Below are 20,785 nucleotides of genomic sequence, written 5' to 3'. Positions count from 1 at the left end.
GGCCTCCCAAAGTACTGAGATTACAGGCCTGAACCACCACACCTGGCCGTAAGTGATATTTTTAATTTCAGTGTCCCTAGTATATAGAAATATAATTGATTTTTATATGTTTATCCTATATCCTATGACTTTGTTGAACTGTACTTATAGGAATGTTTTTGTAGCTTCCTTGGGATTTTCTATATAGAGAGTAATGTTACCTGCAAATAAGGAGAGGTTTTTTTTTCCTAATCATTTGCCTTTTTTTTTCCCTCTTTGCCTTATTGCACTGGCTAGAATTTCCATCACTATGAAAGCAGACTTTCTTACCTTATTTTTGGTATTAGAGAGAATATATTTAGTATTCCATCAAAAAGAATAAGGTTGACCAGGTTTTTAGATATTCTTTATCAAGTTGAAGAATTTCCGCTCTATTTCTTTCTTTCTTTGAGAATTTTTATAAGTGGATGTTGACTTCTTTTTTTTCTGAGTTATTTTCTCAGGAATATACTGACTTTTAATGTTATTTTCCTGGATAGATTGATATGATCACGATTTTTCTTACTGGAGAAAAGAAAATGGTGAGTTACATTGGCTGATTTTCAAATTTTGAGCCAGCCTTGCCTCTGTGGCATAAACCCCACTTGGTCATGGTATAGAATTCTTTTTATATATTGCTGAATTATATTTGCTAATCTTTTGGGAGGAAATTTTGCATCTATATTCATGAATATTGGTCTCTAGTTTTGGTTTTCTGTACTGCCGTTTTCATCTGGTTTTATTATCAATAATAATAACTTCATAAAATGAATACTGAAGTGTTCCCTTCTCTTCTATTTTGTAGAAGAGATTGTGTAGAATTGCTGTTCATTCTTTAGATGTTTGATGGATTTTGCCAATGAAATCATCTGGGCCTGGAGAGTTCTCTTTTGGAATTTTTAAAATTATGAATTCAATTTCTTTAATAGTTAAAAGGGTATTCAAATGATCTATTTCATATTAAGTACATTTTGGTAGTTTGTGCTTTTTGTGGTATTGGACTTCTAAGTTGTCAGATTTATATGTATAGAATTGTTTGTAGTACTTCCTTATTCTTCTGATATCTGCAGGGTCTATAGTAATGATTCCTGTTTTATGTTGGTAGCTTGTGTCTTCTGTCTTTAAAGAACCCACTCTCTTTGTTTCATTGTTTTGTGTTATCTTTCTTTTTTTTTTTAATTTTTTATTGGATTTTAGGTTTTGGGGTACATGAGCAGAGCATGCAAGACAGTTGCGTAGGTACACACATGGCAGTGTGCTTTGCTTTTCTTCTCCCCTTCACCCACATTTGGCATTTCTCCCCAGGCTATCCCTCCCCACCTCCCCCTCCCACTGGCCCTCCCCTTTTCCCCCCAATAGACCCCAGTGTTTAGTACTTTCCTTTCTGTGTCCATGTGTTCTCATTTTTCATCACCCACCTATGAGTGAGAATATGCGGTGTTTCATTTTCTGTTCTTGTGTCAGTTTGCTGAGGATGATGTTCTCCAGATTGATCCATGTCCCTACAAATGACACAAACTCATCATTTCTGATTGCTGCATAATATTCCATGGTGTATATGTGCCACATTTTTCCAATCCAGTCTATTATCAATGGGCATTTGGGTTGATTCCAGGTCTTTGCTATTGTAAACAGTGCTGCAATGAACAATCGTGTGCATGTGTCCTTATAGTAGAACGATTTATAGTCTTTTGGATATATACCCAGTAATGGGATTGCTGGGTCAAATGAAATTTCTATTTCTAAGGCCTTGAAGAATCGCCACACTGTCTTCCACAATGGTTGAACTAATTTACACTCCCACCAACAGTGTAAAAGTGTTCCTTTTTCTCCACATCCTCTCCAGCATCTGTTGTCTCCAGATTTTTTAATGATCGCCATTCTAACTGGCGTCAGATGGTATCTCAATGTGGTTTTGATTTGCATCTCTCTAATGACCAGTGACGATGAGCATTTTTTCATATGATTGTTGGCCTCATATATGTCTTCTTTCGTAAAGTATCTGTTCATATCCTTTGCCCACTTTTGAATGGGCTTGTTTGTTTTTTTCCTGTAAATCTGTTTGAGTTCTTTGTAAATTCTGGATATCAGCCCTTTGTCAGATGGGTAGACTGTGAAAATTTTTTCCCATTCTGTTGGTTGCCGATCCACTCTAGTGACTGTTTCTTTTGCCGTGCAGAAGCTGTGGAGTTTGATTAGGTCCCATTTGTCTATTTTGGCTTTTGTTGCCAATGCTTTTGGTGTTTTGTTCATGAAGTCCTTGCCTACTCCTATGTCCTGGATGGTTTTGCCTAGATTTCCTTCTAGGGTTTTTATGGTGCCAGGTCTTATGTTTAAGTCTTTAATCCATCTGGAGTTAATTTTAGTGTAAGGTGTCAGGAAGGGGTCCAGTTTCTGCTTTCTGCACATGGCTAGCCAGTTTTCCCAACACCATTTGTTAAACATGGAATCCTTGCCCCATTGCTTGTTTTTGTCAGGTTTATCAAAGATTGTATAGTTGTATGTATGTTGTGTTGCCTCCGGTGCCTCTGTTTTGTTCCATTGGTCTATATCTCTGTTTTGGTACCAGTACCATGCTGTTTTGATTACTGTAGCCTTGTAGTATAGTTTGAAATCCGGTAGTGCGATGCCCCCCGCTGTGTTCTTTTTGCTTAGAATTGACTTGGCTATGCGGGCTCTCTTTTGGTTCCATATGAAGTTCATGGTGGTTTTTTCCAGTTCTGTGAAGAAAGTCAATGGTAGCTTGATGGGGATAGCGTTGATTCTGTAAATTACTTTGGGCAGTATAGCCATTTTCACGATATTAATTCTTCCTAACCATGAACATGGAATGTTTCTCCATCTGTTTGTGTCCTCTCTGATTTCATTGAGCAGTGGTTTGTAGTTCTCCTTGAAGAGGTCTCTTACGTTCCTCGTGAGTTGTATTCCAAGGTATTTTATTCTTTTTGTAGCAATTGCGAATGGCAGTTCGTTCTTGATTTGGCTTTCTTTAAGTCTGTTATTGGTGTAGACGAATGCTTGTGATTTTTGCACATTGATTTTATATCCTGAGACTTTGCTGAAGTTGCTTATCAGTTTCAGTAGTTTTTGGGCTGAGGCGATGGGGTCTTCTAGGTATACTATCATGTCGTCTGCAAATAGAGACAATTTGGCTTCCACCTTTCCTATTTGAATACCCTTTATTTCTTTTTCTTGCCTGATTGCTCTGGCTAGAACTTCCAGTACTATATTGAATAGGAGTGGCGAAAGAGGGCATCCTTGTCTAGTGCCAGATTTCAAAGGGAATGCTTCCAGTTTTTGCCCATTCAGTATGATATTGGCTGTTGGTTTGTCATAAATAGCTTTTATTACTTTGAGATACGTTCCATCGATACCGAGTTTCTTGAGGGTTTTTAGCATAAAGGGCTGTTGAATTTTGTCAAATGCCTTCTCTGCGTCAATTGAGATAATCATGTGGTTTTTGGTTTTGGTTCTGTTTATGTGGTGAATTACGTTGATAGACTTGCGTATGTTGAACCAGCCTTGCATCCCCGGGATGAATCCTACTTGGTCATGATGAATAAGTTTTTTGATTTGCTGTTGCAATCGGCTTGCCAATATTTTATTGAAGATTTTTGCATCTATGTTCATCATGGATATTGGCCTGAAGTTTTCTTTTCTCATTGGGTCTCTGCTGGGTTTTGGTATCAGAATGATGTTGGTCTCATAAAATGATTTGGGAAGGATTCCCTCTTTCTGGATTGTTTGAAATAGTTTTAGAAGGAATGGTACCAGCTCCTCCTTGTGTGTCTGGTAGAATTCGGCTGTGAACCCGTCTGGACCTGGGCTTTTTTTGTGTGGTAGGCTCTTAATTGCTGCCTCAACTTCAGACCTTGTTATTGGTCTATTCATAGTTTCAGCTTCCTCCTGGTTTAGGCTTGGGAGGACACAGGAGTCCAGGAATTTATCCATTTCTTCCAGGTTTACTAGTTTATGTGCATTTAGTTGTTTGTAATATTCTCTAATGATGGTTTGAATTTCTGTGGAATCTGTGGTGATTTCCCCTTTATCATTTTTTATTGCATCTATTTGGTTGTTCTCTCTTTTATTTTTAATCAATCTGGCTAGTGGTCTGTTTATTTTGTTGATCTTTTCAAAAAACCAGCTCTTGGATTTATTGATTTTTTGAAGGGTTTTTCGTGTCTCAATCTCCTTCAGCTCAGCTCTGATCTTAGTTATTTCTTGTCTTCTGCTGGGTTTTGAGTTTTTTTGATCTTGCTCCTCTAGCTCTTTCAATTTTGACTATAGGGTGTCAATTTTGGATCTCTCCATTCTCCTCATATGGGCACTTATTGCTATATACTTTCCTCTAGAGACTGCTTTAAGTGTGTCCCAGAGGTTCTGGCATGTTGTGTCTTCGTTCTCATTGGTTTCGAAGAACTTCTTTATTTCTGCCTTCATTTCATTGTTTACCCAGTCAACATTCAAGAGCCAGTTGTTCAGTTTCCATGAAGTTGTGCAGTTCTGGGTCGGTTTCTGAATTCTGAGTTCTAACTTGATTGCACTATGGTCTGAGAGGCTGTTTGTTATGATTTCAGTTGTTTTGCATTTGTTGAGCAGTGCTTTACTTCCAATTATGTGGTCAATTTTAGAGTAGGTGTGATGTGGTGCTGAGAAGAATGTGTATTCTGTGGATTTGGGGTGGAGAGTTCTGTAAATGTCTATCAGGTTTGCTTGCTCCAGGTCTGAGTTCAAGCCCTGGATATCCTTGTTGATTTTCTGTCTGGTTGATCTGTCTAGTATTGACAGTGGAGTGTTAAAGTCTCCCACTATTATTGTGTGGGAGTCTAAGTCTCTTTGTAAGTCATTAAGAACTTGCCTTATGTATCTGGGTGCTCCTGCATTGGGTCCATATATGTTTAGGATCGTTAGCTCTTCTTGTTGTATCGATCCTTTTACCATTATGTAATGGCCTTCTTTGTCTCTTTTGATCTTTGTTGCTTTAAAGTCTATTTTATCAGAGATGAGAATTGCAACTCCTGCTTTTTTTTGCTTTCCATTAGCTTGGTAAATCTTCCTCCATCCCTTTATTTTGAGCCTTTGTGTATCCTTGCATGTGAGATGGGTTTCCTGGATACAGCACACTGATGGGTTTTGGATTTTTATCCAATTTGCCAGTCTGTGTCTTTTGATTGGTGCATTTAGTCCATTTACATCTAGGGTTAATATTGTTATGTGTGAATTTGATACTGCCATTTTGATGCTAAGTGGCTGTTTTGCCTGTTAGTTGTTGTAGATTCTTCATTATGTTGAAGCTCTTTAGCATTCAGTGTGATTTTGGAATGGCTGGTACTGGTTGATCCTTTCTATGTGTAGTGCCTCTTTTAGGAGCTCTTGTAAAGCAGGCCTGGTGGTGACAAAATCTCTGAGTACTTGCTTGTTCGCAAAGGATTTTATTTTTCCTTCACTTCTGAAGCTCAGTTTGGCTGGATATGAAATTCTGGGTTGAAAGTTCTTTTCTTTAAGAATGTTGAATATTGGCCCCCACTCTCTTCTGGCTTGTAGTGTTTCTGCCGAGAGATCTGCTGTGAGCCTGATGGGCTTCCCTTTGTGGGTGACCCGACCTTTCTCTCTGGCTGCCCTTAGTATTCTCTCCTTTATTTCAACCCTGTTGAATCTGACGATTATGTGCCTTGGGGTTGCTCTTCTTGCGGAATATCTTTGTGGTGTTGCTAGGTGGGGGAAATTTTCCTGGATGATGTCCTGAAGAGTATTTTCCAGCTTGGATTCATTCTCTTCGTCCCCTTCTGGTACACCTATCAAACGTAGGTTAGGTCTTTTCACATAGTCCCACATTTCTTGGAGACTTTGTTCATTCCTTTTTGCGCTTTTTTCTCTGATCTTGGTTTCTCGTTTTATTTCATTGAGTTGGTCTTCGACTTCAGATATTCTTTCTTCTGCTTGGTCCATTCGGCTATTGAAACTTGCGTTTGCTTCGCGAAGTTCTCGTATTGTGTTTTTCAGCTCCTTTAATTCATTCATATTCCTCTCTAAGTTATCCATTCTTGTTATCATTTCCTCGAATCTTTTTTCAAGGTTCTTAGTTTCTTTGCATTGATTTAATACATGATCTTTTAGCTCACAAAAGTTTCTCATTATCCATCTTCTGAAGTCTAATTCCGTCATTTCATTGCAGTCATTCTCCGTCCAGCTTTGTTCCCTTGCTGGTGAGGAGTTTTGGTCCTTTCTAGGAGGCGAGGTGTTCTGGTTTCGGGTGTTTTCCTCCTTTTTGCGCTGGTTTCTTCCCATCTTTGTGGATTTGTCCGCTGGTCGTCTGCGTAGTTGCTGACTTTTCGATTGGGTCTCTGAGTGGACACCCAGAATGTTGATGATGAAGTATTTCTGTTGCTTAGTTTTCCTTCTACCAGTCTAGCCCCTTCGCTGTACGACTGCTGAGGTCCGCTCCAGACCCTGCTTGTCTGGGGTGCACCTCTAGCAGCTGTGGCACAGCGAGGGATGCTACCAGTTTCTTTTTCTGCTATCTTTGTCCCAGGATGATGCCTGCCTAATGTCAGTCTTTTGGATATAGAGGGGTCAGGTAGCTGCTTGAGGAGACAGTTTGTACTTTATATGGGCTTAATTGCTAAGCTGTGAGCTCTGTTTTTCATTCAGGGCTGTTAGGCTGCTATGTTTGATTCTGCTGCAACAGAGCTCATTAAAAAACCCTTTTTTTTTTTTCTCAAATGCTCTGTGTTGAGGGGTTTGGGCTTTATTTTTGGATGTTCGATGAAGTGTCCTGCCCAGCTAGAAGGCAGACTAGCCACTGTTTGGCTGCCGAGGCTCCGCCCTGCTGTTGTGTGATTCGCCCTGTTGCTGCAGGCTCTGCTGTGCTCTCCGCCACGCCCTGCGGCGGAGTCTCTTCGTTGTAGCGTGTTGCCTCAGAAACGGCAGGCTGCGTCAGCAGTGGGCGTGTATCTCAGTTGGGGTGGGTTGCCTCGGTAGTGGTGGACGCCCCTCCCCCACAGAGCGTCTCGGACCGTCTGCTCGGGATAGTTTGAAATCGCGGTTTTGTTCGTCCCACTGGGTATCCCAAACGATCTGTTCCTGCAATCCCCTGGGCTGGCCTACTGTCCAAGTCTCGTTCAGTCTCAAGTCCAGCCCTCTCAAGTCTCAGGTTGCCGGTTCAACAGGGCACCCGGACAAGCGCGCCCTGTGGGGATTGCTGGGTAGGGCCGGCCGCCGCCGCCCCGGCTGCCGGCTTCGCCAGGCAGACCTACTGCCTGGCGTCCCGTGTCTTTTTTATACTTGGGAGTTTCCCCATTCTGTGGGCAACAACGATCAGTCTGGAAATGCAGCTCTGACTCACCGTTTGCGGATTCAACACGAGCTCCAATCCTGGGTTGTTCTCACAGCGCCATCTTGAGTCCTCCTCCCCTAAATCTTTTTTGCACACAACTGCAACTGAAAATCTCTCAGAAGAGGGCCCAATTAGCACATTTTGAAAATGTTGAGGTGGGGGCAGGTAGGAGGGGAAGGATAACACCTGGAGAAATGCCTGATGTAGGCAATGGTGGGGCTGGGATGGAGACAGCAAACCACCATGCATTGTTGTACCTATGCAACAAGCCTGCAGGATGCAGGATTTGTGCAAAAAGATTTTTTGGCCAGACACAGTGGCTCACGCCTGTAATCCCAGCACTTTGGGAGGCCGAGGTGGGTGGATCACGGGGTGAAGAGATCGAGGCCATCCTGGTCAACATGGTGAAACCCTGTCTCTACTAAAAATACAAAAACTTAGCTGGGCATGGTGGCACGTGCCTGTAATCCCAGCTACTCAGGAGGCTGAGGCAGGAGAATTGCCTGATCCCAGGAGGCAGAGGTTGTGGTGAGCCGAGATCGCGCCATTGCACTCCAGCCTGGGTAACAAGAGCGAAACTCTGTCTCAAAAAAAAAGATTTTTTGCTTACAATAAAATTTGTAAAAATTAACTCTATGACAAGCATAGACCATGAACAATCCCAAATATATGTTACACTTAATTTTTCTCATTTCATTAAAAAACAAAAACAAAAACAAAACCTCTACAGAAGAGTTAGATTGGTGTGTACATATGGTTCAGGCATATGTACAGGTTAAGTAATAATAAATATTTTCTCATGGAATACTAGTACTAGAAAAGTAACAGAACATACATGCAGTAGATGTGTCATCAGTGGTTACAGAAGCACTTCTTCATTGATGCTGTTGTGTGTTAAATTATTCCCAAATGGTTGCTGAAATAACTGTAGAGGTTTGAGTGAATCACTTTTGTTTTCCAAAGTTCCTTGCATAAGCATTAGGAAATAAATTCTTATTACTGTTATGTTTTTGATGCCATGAGGTGTGAGAGAATAGGGTCATGTTTGATCTTTCTGGTTATGCGTGAACTGGCTGCTTATGTTAACGTGTGTGGTAGGGAAGGCCATTTTTTAACTCATAGAAGTGATTTTTAAGTTGGGTTGGGGTATTTTAAAACTGGCACATTTTGGAAGATGTAGGGTCTTGTTTCTATCCACAAGTTACAATATTTTACTAAATTCAAGTACTTTTCTCCAACTAATTGAGTATTTGAGAGATGGTCATTTTGAATAAGTGCGTCTTTCAACAGAATTCTTAAATGATTTTTTTTTTTTTTGCAAAATCAGAAAACATCTAGAATAAGAGAGTAGAACAAGAATCAGATGTTGACAGTCTTAGCCTGTGTGTGTGTGTGTGTGTGTGTGTGTGTGTGGTTTTGAAAGTGATAAATTGTTAACAACTTGCTAGAGATGGAACAAATGGAAGTGTTGATTAAAAATGCCTGATAAAACTTATCTGTAAAATACTTTATCTTTTTGCTGCACATTTGTACTGTGTTGAAAGCTAAGAAGTAATTTTAATAAACGTTTTTAGTCTTTCCGTTTAAAAACTGATTGGCATTATCTTAAACTGTAACTCACAGGGTGCTGGTGTAGAAATCTACCCTGGAAGTCAGTGCACCCTGAGTGAAAATGGGATCCATCACTGCAAGGAAGGGATCCTCGTTAAGGTGAGCATCAGCCAAAACACCCACTTTTCAAAGGATAGAACGGCTTCACCTACAAATTATACTTTATTAAATTGTTGGGTTCTATTTTCTGGTTTTGAAAAGCATAAACAGTATATACATTTCAATAATATGTCAGTGATTAGAATCTCTTGTGAGAATGCTTTGTTACCTATAGATCTGCAGAAATGACAGAGGAAAGCTCTGTCACTAAGGACTCAGACTGCTACAACATGGGACTGAGCATAGCTTTATTTTTCAAGTAGTGTGAATAAAGATTTTTAAAGCAGGAAATGTTGAATATGACAGTTTCTTAAAACATTTGTTTTCAATATTACAGGACTTCTTAGATGATCATTATGACATTCCCAAAATATCCATGGTGAATAATATAATACATAATAATGAAGGTTATGGTGTTGTCTTGGTGAAACCTACAATCTTCTCTGACCTGCAAGAAAATGCTGACGATGGAACAGAACGTGTGCTACATTTAGTAATTTTTATTTATTTATTTTTTTATTTTTTTACTCCTTTACCACTGCACTGATAGTAATTTTTAATATAAAAACATAATTTACTTTATTTCAGCATTAAGTGCTGATAAGTCTCTCAGTCTTCCTCTCTTCCTTAAAAAAGATTATTGGGATATGCTTGGGAGTGGAGAGAGAAGCTTAATAAAGCCATAACATTATAGAATGTGAAAGAAACTTTCAAGGTCAACTAGTTCAATAGGCATTCAAAATCTTGATGTTGTATCTTCTGTGCAGTTTCCTTCTTATCATGCTTAGCTTTCCATGAGGGTGGATGTGTGATAGGAACTGTGGGTGTGTGATAGCAACCATGGGTGTGTGATGCTGTGTTGGATGTGTGACAGCAACAGTAGGTGTGTGATAGCAATAGTGGCTCCTGCTGTCATATGTTAAGACTGGAGGCAATGAAATGAACGTGCCAGGTTTAAAGCTGCGTTTTCTGAAGGGGATGGTGGAGTTTACTTCTGTTTTTATTGGTAGAAGTAAATGTCTCCCTGTCACCTGCCTTTCTTGGCAGCAAAGGGGAGCTAACTCGGTGGAAATGAGTGAACTTCAAGCTATGAGGTGGATCACTATTAAGTCTCAGTCATAGAGGAGGATTAAGCATTGACGTGGGCAAGGAAAGTTTAAAGCAGTTTATTTATTTAATTGGCTTTTTCAGGTTGAAAGAAGAGTTTAAAAGTTAGTCCTTGTCATCCTTCAGGATTTGCTCCAGTTACATCTCTGTAAGTTCTCTGTTTCTTCACAGGTCTCACAAAAGTGAAATCAAGGTGTCAGCTGGGCAGGGCCCATCTGAAAGCTCTGGGGGCAGAATCTTTCTCCAAATGCATTCGTGTCATTCATTGGCAGAATTCATTCCTTTAGCTCCTGGGTCTGAGGTCTCCTTTCTTGCTGGCTGCTGGCTGTTGGCTGGAGCTGGCACTCAGCTCCTAGAGGCTGCTCTCAGGTTCTTGCCTCATAGCCCCCCATCTCAGCAACAGAGAACCTCCCTCAAGGCAAACCTCTCATGCTTTGAATTTCTCTGACTTCCTCTTTTGCAGCCAGCTGGAGAAAACTGATTAGCAACCTTAATTACATTGTAAAATTACAGTGCAAAATTCTTCTGCCATTTAATAGCCAATAAAGTTAATGCCAAGGGGTGGTGATCATGGGGCCTATCTAGAATTAGCTACTAGATTGGTACTTCATTTAGAAAAGTTGTACTGTCTTATCAGTCTGTGTATCCTAGCTCCTAACACAGTGCTTAGCAGATAGTAAATATCCAGGAAATGTCTGTTGAGTAAAAGTGATTCTGGGATGAAAAGGGTAAACAAAGGGTTCAAAATTGATGATCCTGCATGAGGGTCAGGGAACCTTGACATAGAAAACAAGGCAGCTGTTCATTGAGATTCTTATGGTAAAGAATCTAAGGCCGGGCGTGGTGGCTCAAGCCTGTAATCCCAGCACTTTGGGAGGCCGAGGCAGGTGGATCACGAGGTCAAGAGATCGAGACCATCCTAGTCAACATGGTGAAACCCCGTCTCTACTCAAAATACAAAAAATTAGCTGGGCATGGTGGCGCGTGCCTGTAATCCCAGCTACTCGGGAGGCTGAGGCAGGAGAATTGCCTGAACCCAGGAGGCGGAGGTTGCGGTGAGCCGAGATCGCGTCATTGCACTCCAGCCTGGGTAACAAGAGCGAAACTCCGTCTCAAAAAAAAAAAGAATCTGTAAAATCCAGTTAGAGGATGGCAGAAATTCTTTGCCAAAAAAAAACTTGAAAGCTCTGGGTTAGCTTATATATTTAACTTTGTTATTATTTGTTTGTTTCTCCAGAAGATAAAGTACTTAAAATTCAGACAAGTGGAGAGCCAGATGTGGCTGAAAGAGTGGATCTAGAAGAGCTGATTCAGTGTGCAACTGGTAAAATGGAGCTTTATGCAAGAACTGACCCTTCTGAGCAAGTTGAGGGAAATTGTGAAATTGTAAATGAACTAATTGCTGCCTCCACAATAAAAGGCCAAATGAAGAAGAAAAGGTTGAGTGAACTGGGGATCACATAGGCTGATGACAACTTAATGTCACAGGAGATGTTTGTTGGGATTGTAGGGAACCAGTTCAAGTGGAAAGGTAGTTTTGGAACATTTCTTTTCTGACCACCATAATGTAAGCAGATAGCAAAATACTCGATTTTGCACATGTTGCCCTAAGAGTCACTGCTGCCATCGTAGTTTGCTTTATGTCTGTATTTTATATTTGATTATTTGGGCTTGAGTGAAAGGTGGATTTATTTCCATTTACAGGTGTTGCACATAAAACACTCCCTCTTTATAAGAAAGATAATAAACACATATAAAATAGAAAATATTTGGAGATTCCTTATCTAATAGACTTGCATTCTTAAACACATAGTTCTCTCCTATTAAGGGTAATTACTCTTTTTAGTGTAATTATCCTTTAGTATTTCAAAGAGGCGGAAGAAAGGAAGGGAATGCAAGACTAGTGCATAAACATGCAATAGGTATCTCGTGCACAGGCTTCTTAGAGCTGTCTTTTCATCTCAGTTATAATGTTTGATTTCCATGCTATATTTGTCTTAAAATAAAAGCTTTTATGATTGGGATGTTATCCGCCTTATCATACTTATTATTGAGACTCAATGGGATGCATTTTTCTGTTGAGCTATGCAGTCATCAAAACAGCAATAGTCAGGTGGTTTGAAACAGAAATGAAATATGTTATTCAGATCTGATGTTGTACATAGAGCATTTTCACTATTGCTGATTGTGAATGATTAAAAGAAGGTATCTTTCAGGCTGGGCGGTGGCTCACACTTGTAACCCCAGCACTTTGGGAGGGTGAGGCCGGAGGATTACTTGAGCCCAGGAATTTGAGACCAGCCTGGGCAACATAGTGAGACCCCATCTCTACTAAAAATAAATTTTTTTAAAAAATAGCCAGGTGTGGTGGTGCATGCATGTAGTTCCAGCTACTCAGGTGGTTGAGGCTGCAGTGAGCTGTGATTGTACCACCCCATTCCAGTCTGGGTGACAGAGCGAGACCCTGTCTCAAAAAAAGTATTTTTCTCTTACTGTTACAGTATTCTGATTATATTTCTGACACATAAGAGATGTTTGAAATCAAGAGGTTCATAATCAATAGCTTAAAAACAAACCTGTATCAGATGTGTGTTCTTGGTATTATGTTGTAAAACACAGCTTCTAAAAATATTTATGTTTTAAAAACTGTATGTGACATTAATATGCCTAATGATTAAAATTATAGTGATGAAATGACACAATTGAATCTTGTTATATCTTTTCAAACCCACTATGGGCCATCGTGTTGGTGTAGCACATGTGATCCATTGAAGAACACACAGTATGTTGGTATCTGTTTTCATGCTAGAAAGAGTATTACATTTTCCCCATTAAGTGTGGTTATGTTTGTTTCTTAAATTTGAGTAAAAAATAATTCTTATTTCTTTGATGCTACTAAATATAGGCTTTATGTTAGACTTATTGTTTTATCATTGAAAGGTATTTTTACTTTTTAAAAATCTTGTTGCAAAGAGGTTTAAAAAGTAATGTTCATTTCTGCATCCGTTTCAGCCAAATGTTGATATTAAAATCTTGTATTCTTTTTAAAAAATTTTTGCCTCTAGATGTGACGCCTTAAGATAAAAGCCATTTATTCAACTTAAACAAAAAATTACCTTTTTTTTTTTTTTGAGATGGAGCCTTGCTTTGTCACCTAGGTTGGATTGCAGTGGCACTATCTTGGCTTATTGCAACCTCCATCTCCTGAGTTCAAGCAATTCTCCTGCCTCAGCCTCCTCAGTAGCTGGGATTACAGGTGCCTGCCACCATGCTCAGCTAATTTTATTTTATTATTATTATTTTTTTAGATAGGGTTTCTCTCTCTTCGCCCAGGCTGGAGTGCAGTGGCATGATCTCAGCTCATTGCAACCTCTGCCTCCTGGGTTCAAGCAATTCTCATGCCTCAACCTCCCAAGTAGCTGGGATTACAGGCACCCACCACCATGCTAGGTTAATTTTTGTATTTTTAGTAGAGACAGGGTTTCACCATGTGGTCAGGGGGCTCTTGAATTCCTGACCTCAGGTGATTCACCTATCTTGGCCTCCCAAAGTGTTGGGATTACAGGCATGAGCCATTGAACCAGCCTTTTTTTGTTGTATTTTTTAGTAGAGATGGGGTTTCATCATGTTGGCTAGATTGGTCTCGAACTCCTTGCCTCAAGTGATCCACCCACCTCAGCCTCCCAAATCACATTGGTTTTTCAGTTGAATTTCGACTTTATCTTGGTTTAGATTTTATAGATAGATCAGTAATGTTAATACCTTCCTTGTTCCTTTTTATAACATGAAGTTTTTCAGATTTCATTTCTATTTTAGTTTAAATCTAAGCTTATATTAATTTTTATTCACGATTCATTATAATAATTTGGACTACTTTGTTCTTCTTTAAGTTATATGCAGTACATTTTGCCTTAATCGTGGAGTGTTAAAAATTTCAAATGACATAGTATAGGGAATCTAGGGAGTGCCCTGGAGGGGTATGGATTTGTTATTTGAGATGAAAATACTGATGTGGAAAAAAGGATAGTCTTCTGTGTTGATTAACTGTGTATCCTGTCTTTATGGTCCACTCTTATTGTGAACTTGAATTTATGGCAGGTGGCAAAATTCTATACCTTGATTTGAATATTTTATTTTAGCTTCTTTAGAAGTATCTCCCTTCCTCAGTTTCTTAAAACTGCCCAGAGATCATTTGGTCTCATGTGTATATATCCCACTTTTCTGAAATTAATAGAAGGATGGTGAAATAACCATTTTCTGGATTTTGCTTTCCAGAGGCAGATTGAAAAAAGTTATATATGAAACACTGATGAGCTCATAAGAACTGTATCACTCAGGTTTCTTTGTAATTCAGTTTGCTGTTGTTATTCTTATTCCTTTCTACAAAATACATTTCACAGGCTTCTATGGAAATTAAGTTGAAATAAATTTTGATAATTGGGCTTTGATGCAAATTTTATGCATAGCATTTAATTTTGTTTTATTCTGTGATAAAAATATCTATATATATATGTTTTAAAGTTATATATGTTGAAGTGAACATTCTCTTTTTCCAGTTCTCACTATTAATAGAAAAATGTGTATCTTTCAAAAACAACAAAAAGGGCATAATATAATAATGCTCTGAAAGTTGCTATTGCTATTTTCCCTTAATATGTTACAGAAAATTATGTCTGTACATACAAATCTACCTCATTCTTTTGATAGTTGTGTTATACTCCATTGCCAGAATTCTTTCAGTTATAAGTGACAGAAACTCAACTGAGAAAGGCTTTATGAATGTGTGTTGATTCCTGGAACTAAACATCTAAGGATAAGAGCTTGGTTTCATTTCTTTTATATGGTTTCTTGACAATATGAGTTCTTTCCAACCCTTCCCCACTCCTTGAGACAGAGTCTCACTCTGTCACCTGGGCTAGAATGCAATGGTGTGATCTTGGCTCACTGCAACCGCTGCCTCCTAGGTTCAAGCAATCCTCCTGCTTCAGCCTCCTGAGTGGCTGGGACTGTAGGTGCATGCCACTACACCTGGCTAATTTTTGTATTTTTCAGTAGAGATGGGGTTTTGCCATGTTGGCCAGGCTGGTCTTGAACTCCTGACCTCAGGTGACCTTGGCCTCCCAAAGTGCTGGGATTACAGGTGTGAGCCACCATGACCAGCCAGTATGAGTTATTTCATGTAATTAAAGGGAACAAGGAAGAGTGAATACTTTACCACATTTCTTATGCACACTGGGTTTTCCTCCGGTGTGAATACTTTAATGTCTTCTAGGAGAACATGGAAAGGCAAATGCTTTCCTATATTCCCTTCATTCATAGAGTTTCTCTCCAGTATGAGTTGTTTCATGATTATGCAGGTGACTGGAATGAGTGAAGCCTTTACCACATTTCTTATATTTGTATGGGTTTCACACCAGTGTGAATTCTTTTATGATTATGGAGGGAACTGGAATATCTGAAGGCTTTACCACACTGATTACATTTGTAGAGTTTTTCCATGGTATGAGTTTAATTATGGTTATGAGGGTGGCTGGAATAAGCAAAGCCTTAACACATTCCTTATATTGATAGGGTTTTGCTACAGTGTGAGATCTTTCATGGTTATGTAGGGAACGGAAATATCTGAAGGCTTTACCACATTTCTTACACTTAGAGAATTTTTCTCCAGTGTGAATACTTTCATGTATTTAAGAGAGAAAGGAAAAATGGATCTTTTTCTACATTCCCTATATTTATAGAATCTTTTGCCAGTGTGAATTCTTTCACATATTTGACAGGACCTGGAAAAACTGAAGGCTTCCCACATTGATTGCATTTACAGGAGTTCTCTTCAGTGTGAGTTCTCTGATGTATTTGCAACAAATTGGGAAAATCAAAGGCTTTTCACATACTGAACATTTATAATATGAACTTCCAGTGTGTGTTATCATGTGTCCTTGAACACCGGTGAGAAATGAAGGCTTTTCCACATTGTTTACATGTATATGTCTTCTCTCTGCCTTCCTCATAGTCATGATTTGTGTCCAGAATTAGGTACAATGTGCCTACAAAGGGAAGAATGGCAGGTGAAAACATTTCTACACACACTGTTTTTACACGACTTTATTCCAGTAGGAATTTTCTTGTTCAAATTAAGATTTGGAATCTGGCCGAACATTTCTCCATGCCAACTTCCTTCTTTACTTTCACATAGTCTTGCTACCATATGACTTTTTTGATATCTCCAATTTTGGCGGGGGAGGGGGACAGAGTCTTGCTCTGTCACCCAGGCTGGAGTGCAATTGCATGATCTCAGCTCACTGAAACCTCCGCCTCCTGGGTTCAAGTGATTCTCCTGCCTCAGCCTCCTGAGTAGCTGCGATTACAGGCACCTGCCACCACGCCTAGCTCATTTTCATATATTTAGTAGAGACAGGGTTTCACCATATTGGCCAGACTGGTCTCGAACTCCTGAACTTGTGATCCTCCTGCCTCGGACTCCCAAAGTGCTGGGATTACAGGTGTGAGCCACCATGCCCAGCCTTCTCGAAAAATTTTTGTACTGATCTTTAGTGGTCTGGGTTTCTTATTTGTTTTCTGTAGAAGCTACGTTTCTAAAAGTTTCCCACATCACATTCCCCATAGAGATCCTTTTGGAAAGGATCCAGCAAAGCTTACCTCTCCAGGGTGAAGTTACAGTTACATGCTCAAAGTCCACTATTCAATTTCCCAGTTTCTGCCATATCTAGATGGTCTCCCAACAGATCTCCTAGTACCTGCATGTCACAGGACGATGGAAGTCCCAGAGGAGCCTGTGGAGGCCTGTTGGAACAGAGGAGACCAAGAAGTGAATAGGGACCTAATCTGCTTTCTGTCTCTATGGATTTTCCTGTTCTTGATATAGCATATAAATGGAATCATGCAATATGTGCCCCTTTGTGTCTAGCCTCTTTTCCTTAGTATAATATATTTGAGGTTCTTCTAAGTTGTAGCAACCCACATTGATTCTATAGCCAGGCATCAGTACTTTATTTCCTTTTATGGCCTAGTGCTATTCCACTGTGTGTACATACTACAGCTTATTTATTCCTCTGTTCATCCATTGATGGATATTTGGGTTGTTTCCATCTTTCGGCTGTTATAAAGATTCTGCTTTAGGGAGTATACTTGTAAAGTTTTCTGCCTTTTCACCTGATGAAGATTTAAAACACTGATATTCTAAATTTCTTTGTTACAAGATTTATTATTTGTACCAGTCACCAGTAAATATGTTGATGGATACTCAGATTCCTTGATGTGGACAAGAGCAGCCATTTAGATGTTTGCCATGAACTAGTGAATCTAAGTATTTGTGGGAACTTTTTGTCTGATCCTGTGTTAAGTGCTATAGATGGTGAGACTTCCAAAAGAAGCAGAAAGAAGAGTTGTTTTACTTTATCCCACCCATTGCCCCTGCTCCAGAACCAGTTATTCACCAGAATTGCATGGGTACACGAAATCATAGTTTGTTTTTAAGCTATTGATTTTAAACATCTCTTATGAGGCAAATGATCCTCTCATGCATTATCACAGTAGTTGAAATCCCACAAAATTTCTTGGCCTCAAATTTGCTAGACAAAATAGCCTTTAGCCATCACCTTTGCAGAATTCTGGGCAGCCATATTTCCAATGCTTATTTTCCATGCATTAGTGGAATTAGTAAGCTGCTTCTTAAAAACTCATTTTAGGCTGGGTTTGGTGGCTCTTTCCTGTAATTCTAGCACTTTGGGAGGCTGAAGTGGGAAGATCACTTGGGGCTAGGAGTTTGAGACCAGCCAGGGCAAAACAGCAAGACCTCATCTCTAAAAAAATTTAAAAAGTAGGCAGGCATGGTGGCACACATCTGTGGTTCCAGCGATTTAGGAGGTTGAAATAGGAGGATTGCTTGAACTCAGGAGTTAGAAGTTGTATTGAGCTATGATTGCACTCCAACCTGGGTGACAGAGTGAGGCCCTGTCTCTTAAAATAAATCATAGGCTAAGGGCAGTGGCTCATGCTTGTCATCCCAGCACTTTGGAAGGCGTAGGTGGGCAGATCACCTAAGGTTAGGAGTTTGAGACCAGCTTGGCCAACATGGTGAAACCCCATCTCTACTAAAAATACAAAAGTTAGCCGGATGTGGTGGCAAAGCACCTGTAATCCCAGCTCTTAGGAAGGCTGAGGCAGGAGAATTGCTTGACTCCTAGGAGGTGGAGGTTGCAGTGAGCCAAGATTGTGCCATTGAATTCCAGCCTAGGCAACAAGAGCAAAACTCCATCTCAAAAAAAAAAAAAAATCACAACTATAATGTATTATGCTTCCCATGAAAACAATTCAAAGATTTAATTTGTTCTTAATTGCTTGCTAAATTGTTCCAATTTTATTCAAAATGGATTTTAAAAGCTACACACCAAGCTTAGTCCCAGTATTTCAATGAGAAAGTTGGCAGTCCACCTGGCCTGAAACTCCAGAAGTGTACAACACCCTTGACATCACCCAAACAAATAGGCCTGAGTGCAGAAAACTCTTAATTTTGGGTGTAAGCAAATGGAACCAGAATTGTCTGAGATTCTGGGATGCAAATGTGTTCATCTGCAAGGGTTAATGTCGTGGATCCATTCCACCCAGACTTCCCTTTATCTAAGTGTTCTCAAATGTTTCCACAGTCAAACAGCAACCATTTTAGCCAAATTTCAGCAAAAATGAGCTAGAGAAACTAAGAAATTTGACCTGGTTACCAATTGGCTACTAATATAGAATTCTCCACTTCCTTTGGTAATGGTTCCAATCTGGGAGATTGAAGACCAGCTTTTAGCCAAGATCGAGTAATAGGTTTAACCCCATGCCTTACCTAGAAAACTGGACAAGATATCTGAGACAATGGTTTTTCAGACATTACATAACAGGCAACACAGGCCTTTAATCCCTAAGAAGAGAAACTGAAACAGTAAGTTCTACAATTACACCTGCTTAGTGCCTAAGGGCAGATTCCAGGCCTCAGTACAGGAAGGGGAAATGAAAATGAAGCCTGGATAATTCACGAAGTCAGTGAGACAGAGTCAGAGTTTAGCGGCCAAGGCAGCCAGAAGTTGCAAGGCAGAGCACTGGAGGGGAGGAAGATGTGCACACAGCGCCAGAAACCTGCAGAGGGTCCCCTCCAGTATCACTTGAGTACCAATCTGCATGTGTCTAGCTTGTAGATGACCGTCTTCTCCCTATGCCTTCACATGGTTTCTACTCTGCCTGTTTGTGTCCTAATCTTATAAGAACACCAGTCACATTGGATTAGGGCCTACCTATATGACCTTATTTTACCTTTAATATAAAGGACCTGTTTCAAAATACAGTCATATTTTAAGGCACGTGGTTTAAGACTTCAACATAAGTTCAGTCTATGAATTTGGGGAGAGGCATAGCCCATAACACTTTCCTAATGTGGACAGTTATTGGAAGCCAGATGAAATTTATGAAAAAAATGGTACTGAAAATATTTCACAAGTGATGTTTTAATAATTTTCAGGTCTACATGGTTAACCTTGAGCTACCTCCTTTAAGATGTTGCTAAATGGGGCATGCTTTACTAAATAGATGTTTTATTTGTGATTACTACATTGTTTATTTTTTACAAACTTAACAGATTTAAAATCGATTAAATAAGCATATTGCATCTCCTTTATGGATAAATCATGTGCCGCAGAGAGCCCAAAAACTTGATGACATTCTGTGAAGTTACATAATGCATCTGAAGAAATGTATCTGTTCTTGTTCTGACTTAAATTCTAAATAAAAATCCAACTTCAAAATCAATTAAGAATTATTTTAATCTGGGAAACCTTGGAATTGTTACACATGTAAAACCTTGTCCCCGAGAACCTTTTCTCCTCTTGTTACCACTGCACCACTCCACAAATCTTAGCTGGTGTGGCATGGCATTGCCTCAATCACAGGAACCTAACCCCTTAACCCCAAGACCACCACCATCGTAGGTTTGCTCAGCCTTCAGTTTGTGAGACTTCATTCAGCTTCTGGGGTAACAGGGCAACCAAAATGGATGAAGAAGCACTTCAGCAAAGTAACTGATTTGTCCACAAAACGGTGAAAATATTGATGTAAAATTAACAAATCAAACACAAATCGAACACCATTCTGCATTTCCAGAACTTGGTTTTATATTTGCACAGTGTTCTTGGTCATCCACCGATATATTCTGCGACTGTCTGAAGAAATTTTATTAAGGTACTAAACCTGTTCTTTTGATCAGAAGTCACAGACTTGTGATGATTAGAAAATTCAGTTATTACTCTGTGCACACCACTTGCCAGTGTGGCGAGTATAGCACCGTTAAAGATGGAATAGAAGTCTCTGACTTCTGAACTAAACACAGGAGTTCTCAAAAACACCAGACAGGACAGTGAAATGGCATGATCAGAACTGAGGAACATCATTTCCTTGGAAAGTCTTACAAATATCTAAGCACTGCCTGAAGTCTACTGGGTACAATACTCCATACACTTCCACAGAAATAGAGTAACTGGCACTGATTCATTATGATCCACATCATCTTCATGTCCGCTTCCCAGGCAGTGTCCCTGTCCCCCATCTCAAGCTTCACGCTGT

The 20,785-nt window shown here is 39.7% G+C and overlaps 1 pseudogene across 1 annotated transcript in view; it reads left to right on the top strand.

The window, feature by feature from the left end:
* Nucleotides 1-13,121, top strand: part of LOC100405985 (SHC SH2 domain-binding protein 1-like) — a 38,557-nt pseudogene extending 25,436 nt beyond the window's left edge. The window contains exons 11-13 of the transcript XR_013526048.1: nucleotides 8,978-9,064; nucleotides 9,402-9,543; nucleotides 11,409-13,121. The product of XR_013526048.1 is annotated as an SHC SH2 domain-binding protein 1-like (transcript). The remainder of the gene's footprint in view (nucleotides 1-8,977; nucleotides 9,065-9,401; nucleotides 9,544-11,408) is intronic.
* The last annotated feature ends 7,664 nt before the right edge of the window (nucleotides 13,122-20,785 follow it).

Source organism: Callithrix jacchus, chromosome 14, assembly GCF_049354715.1.
Source record: "Callithrix jacchus isolate 240 chromosome 14, calJac240_pri, whole genome shotgun sequence".
Taxonomy (NCBI): domain Eukaryota; kingdom Metazoa; phylum Chordata; class Mammalia; order Primates; family Cebidae; genus Callithrix; species Callithrix jacchus.
Note: the sequence above shows the minus strand (reverse complement) of the source record. Positions and strands in the feature narration are given on the sequence as shown.